Raw genomic sequence first — 4,705 nt, 5'->3', positions numbered from 1 at the left:
TGCCTATCTCAGACAATTTTGAAGATTGGAGCTAAATCCTGGCCATTGTAAGCAATCAATAAATGTTAGCTATAATTTCTATCTGATTACTGCAAGGGAAGTAGAACTTTAACCTCTCTGGATTTCCTTTAATCTGTTTCTAAAAATACACTATAACTCTAAGCTTGATTGAATATTTGAAACTATCAAGATGCATAATGTAAGAAATGCCATTAAATAAATTTGCTCCAAGTTTCTATTAAGTACAGTAAGAAATCAGATGTCAAATTCTGAATCCAACAATAAAAACCTGATTAGGCGATCAAATCTAGTTTGTGAATTGTTTTATATAAAATACATACCAAGTTGAACCTCTGAATTCCAGAACAGTGGAAAGGAATGTGGAGAAAATGAAGTCCCACTTTGTCTCTCTCTGAGACAATTTTGAAAGAAAATCTATAGAGGCACCAAATAAAATGGCAAATGAATTTGAAAATAAACAAGAGCTATCTTTTATATGTGCTCTCAGCATGAGCGAAAATTGGCAGTGAGTTTAGACTTTGAAGGTTAGGTAAGCCACAATGGAAATTATAAGTCGCAAGATAGGTAACATCATTTGAATACAAATGTTGAAGAGCTCTGTGACACACTCCACTCTTCTTGTTTTATTTTACTCATAACCCCAGTAATATCACTAAAGTGGTTCACTTAATTGAGAAAGATTCTTTCATTTTGATCATATGCTTAAAAACATCTTTCACTTGTTTCTTTCTCAGGGTATAAATGAAGGGATTCAACATGGGGGCAACAGAAGTACTGAGCAGAGCTATCCCTTTATTTAAAGACATGCTCTCCTTTGCAGAGGGTTTCACATACGTGAAGATGCAGCCGTCGTAAGAAGAGGACACAACAACCATGTGAGAAGAACATGCAGAAAAGGCTCTCTTCGTCTGTGGGAAGATGGAATCTTCAGTACAGTCCTGATGATGTTTGTGTAGGAGAGAACCACTGACACCAGTGTAACAAGGAGTGTCGAAATGGCTGAGAGAAGCACCATTAATTCTATTTAATCTGTGTCTGTGCAAGAGAGCTGCTGTATAGGAGAAAAATCACAGAAGAAATAATCTAAAGTGTTGACTGCACAGAAATCAAGCTGGAGACCCATAAGCAGTGGTGGAAAAATTTATGAAACCAGCCAACCATGAAGCAAAGACTAACAAGCTGCAGATTCTGCCACTCATGATGGTGGTGCAATGCAGGGGTTTGCAGATGGTGACATAGAGGTCAGAGGACACAGCAGCTAGCAGAAAAAAATCAGTTGTTCCCAAGAGAATAGTAAAAAGCCCCTGTGTTCCACAACTATTGTAAGAACTGGTCATATCACCTGTTGCTATACTGACAAGAAATTTGGGGATGCAGACAGTTGTGAACGAAATTTGAGAGGAAGAAATACATGGGCATCTTTATATTAGAATCCAGTAGAGTGAGGGGGGTGATGGTCAGATTCTCAGTGACTCTCGGAATGTAGGTGAAAAGAAGAAGAAAAGTGACCAATGGAATTGTAGATCATCAGTCAGTCCAAGAAGAATAAAGGTTGTCACTATCGTGTGGTTTTTCATAGCTGACTTCAAAAAAATAATAAAATAAAAAATAGGAAAAAAATAGAATTAGCGGGGAAAGTTTGCATGCAATACTCACTATCTTGAGATCTTCCATAAACACACTGTTACCCACACCCAACTTCTCAATATTCTGCTGTTCAGCAGTAACATCTATAAAAATTCACTCATTTAAATTCTACTCCAAATTTCATTAACTAAGTGGAATTCTTCTTTTGTTATCTTTTCTCAAGTGATGTGAATCCAGATATTTCAAAAGGATAGCCTATTGCACTGATAATATTATATACAAGTAAACACAAAGAAGCAGAAAAACTTTCATAATTTGACTTTTATCTTCTGTATTTGCAATTTTTCCTAATTTGTTTAGTTCACATTAAAATATTTTACGTCATCTGGTGACCAATTCTTCTTCTTCTTCCTTTTTTTTGCTTTTGTTGAAATAATCATTCATATGTTTATGAGGAAAATGCAAAGTAATGAAACACTTTCCTTGGGTCATAGATCTTAGGCTACACAGGACCTCAAGAGATCTTTGGAAAGCCATTTGCTTTGAGGGAGATAAAGTTTCATTATCCTCATTTTACAGAGGAATAAGATTCGTTGGTCTTTGCCAAACATTTCTTCCTTTGTCTTTCTCACTCTTTAACGTGGACTTTATTATTCTCTAAGTCACATTTAGCTGAGGCCTCTCCACCTTCGAAAATGAACGTAAACTTCTTAAAACATCTCAGTCCCATATATAGTGGGAATAAATACTTTCAGCAAACTTCTGAAAACTTCAAGCTTTAAAGTGGATTCCAGGAGTCTTTTCGACCCATGCCTACCAAAATTCATTGCCTCCATATTAAAAACTAATCATACCCAGCACGGTTGAGGAGGTCAATTAAATATCAAATCTCAAAGGAAAGACTTATATGTGAAAAGTATTGTGGTGAGTGATTTAGTTTGTTTGGGCTGCTATAACAAAATAGCCACGACCGTGTGCTTATACACCAAGAAATGTATTTCTCACAGTTCTGGAGGCTAGAAACAGAGACCAGGGTGCCATCATGGTTAGGTGAGGGCCTTCTGGATTGCATATTTCTCATCTTATACACACATGGATATTTCTGGAGCCTCTTTCATAAGGGCACCAATCTCATTCACGAGTGTCCACCTTCATGACCCAGTCACCTCACGAGAGCCCAATCTACTAATACCATCATATTTGGGGGTTAGAATTTCAATATATGAATTTTGGGGGGGGGCACATTCAGACCATAGCACTAATTCACTAACTTATATTGACAAAAGCCTGGGGAATACATGTGAGAATAGATTCTGAGGGTAATATTCCAGAAAGAAAGTAAACATAATTTTGCATCAGAGTGAATTTATTGATATATTTTTAGTGACTGTGGATTTAATGGAAAAAATCAAGCTTCTGTGACTCCAATGTCATTGATCATTTCTACTGTGACACTGCTCCTCTCCTGAGAATCTCCTGCACAGAAACACATTGATGGGACAGGATGAGCTTCCTCTAGCTTTGGTGACTCTCTTGCTCACTTTAGTGTTAGTGATTCTGCCATAAACATTCATAAACATGCATGCCTTGACAACTTAAAAATGCCTTCCTCCAACCAGAGAGAAAAGGCTTTTTCCACTTGTTCTTCTCACATGACTGTCATCTCCTTCTAAAATGGCAGCTGCATCTCTATGTACATTAAACCCTTGGTCAAACAGAGGACATTCTTAATGAAGGGAATTGTGATTCTCAACACATATGCTGCGCCACTTTAGAACCCTTCCATTTATAGTCTAAGGAACCAGCAGGTGAAGCAAGCATTTAAGAACTTGCTACAGAGAGATCGGTCTTTATCCAAGTAGAATCATAATAAATTCTGTGAAGGAAATTAACTATTAAGGAATTTTGCAAGGGAAGTGCTTGGATTAGGTCCCAACTTTCCTATTGCACTCTCTAATAGATAATCCTGTTTGTCCTTTCACTTCTTTCTGAAGTCTCCTGATGTTTACCTTAGCTATTGTTTCTCAATAATGCCTTCTCTTTCAAAATCTCAAAACTTTATTTTTCTCCTCCACTATAAGCATTCTCAAATTTATTCTGTTCCTCTCCTCTTTCATTTAAATGTATGAAAGATTTGAAAGGTTATTTTAATAAACTTTATGTATCGATTCATGGAGACTGTTAATTATATCCATATATGTGCAGTGTATTTTGTTCTTATAGTTGATTTTCTGTAAAATCTTAATAAGTTCAAAACAATTAAATGATGTGGCTTCCTTGGGATTTTGTTTTTCCCTGCCTTTTTATGTCCTGATACACATTCTCTATTGTTTTAAATAAAGATATTTAAAAGTGGAAAATTGATATGAAAATATCAATGTCACTCTTTGTCTTCAGAATTAAAAAAATTCACGCCATGCTAGTGTAATAAAAAAATCACATGGTATATTATATTAATGGTCTGTTTTATTCTATATGAGTAAATAAATACTGGATTGAATGTGTGTACTAAATCTAGATCACTTTGATTAGGAATAAAGTGCAGCCTGGAGAGCTCGCATTTGCTACCTTTCCACGTATTCATTATTCATCCTAGAACTAACTGTGTTTCTCAAATTCTGTATCTATAACCAGTTATTTTACTCTGAGATGTTTTTAAGACTAAACTAGAAAATATGAAAGAGTAATTTTGATTATGAATCTATTTATGTTACTGCATATATTTAACATCTCCTATTAGGAAAACAACACCAACAAAATAGATTACATAAATCTTTGCCTTTAGAAGCATATAATCTAGTTGTAGCAAAATACTCAGAACAGAAACCAAAAAATCAAACCAGTTTATTTTATTCTACCAAGTACTAGTAATGAGAGTGTGATGATAGGTGAGTAAAGTTTAGTTTAAAAAAGCTTGTGGAAATATTAAAGTTGTACATTTTAAAATTATTTAAAAATGAGATATCTATATGTAACCACCATTTTATAGGAAAGACATGGTGTAGATGAGTATGTTAAACGATATCATAAGGAGCCAAACTATCCAATTTAGAATCTGGCATATTCTATACTAAAATAACCCAATTACTTCCACAAA

General features: G+C 35.0%; 1 pseudogene; it reads right to left on the bottom strand.

The window, feature by feature from the left end:
* Positions 1-683: 683 nt before the first annotated feature.
* LOC124251657 (olfactory receptor 6C74-like) lies at positions 684-1,993 on the bottom strand (annotated as a pseudogene).
* Between the last annotated feature and the right edge of the window lie 2,712 nt (positions 1,994-4,705).

Source organism: Equus quagga, chromosome 1 (genome assembly GCF_021613505.1).
Source record: "Equus quagga isolate Etosha38 chromosome 1, UCLA_HA_Equagga_1.0, whole genome shotgun sequence".
NCBI lineage: Eukaryota > Metazoa > Chordata > Mammalia > Perissodactyla > Equidae > Equus > Equus quagga.
The sequence above is the reverse complement of the archived record's forward strand: the minus strand, read 5'-3'. Positions and strand labels throughout refer to the sequence as shown.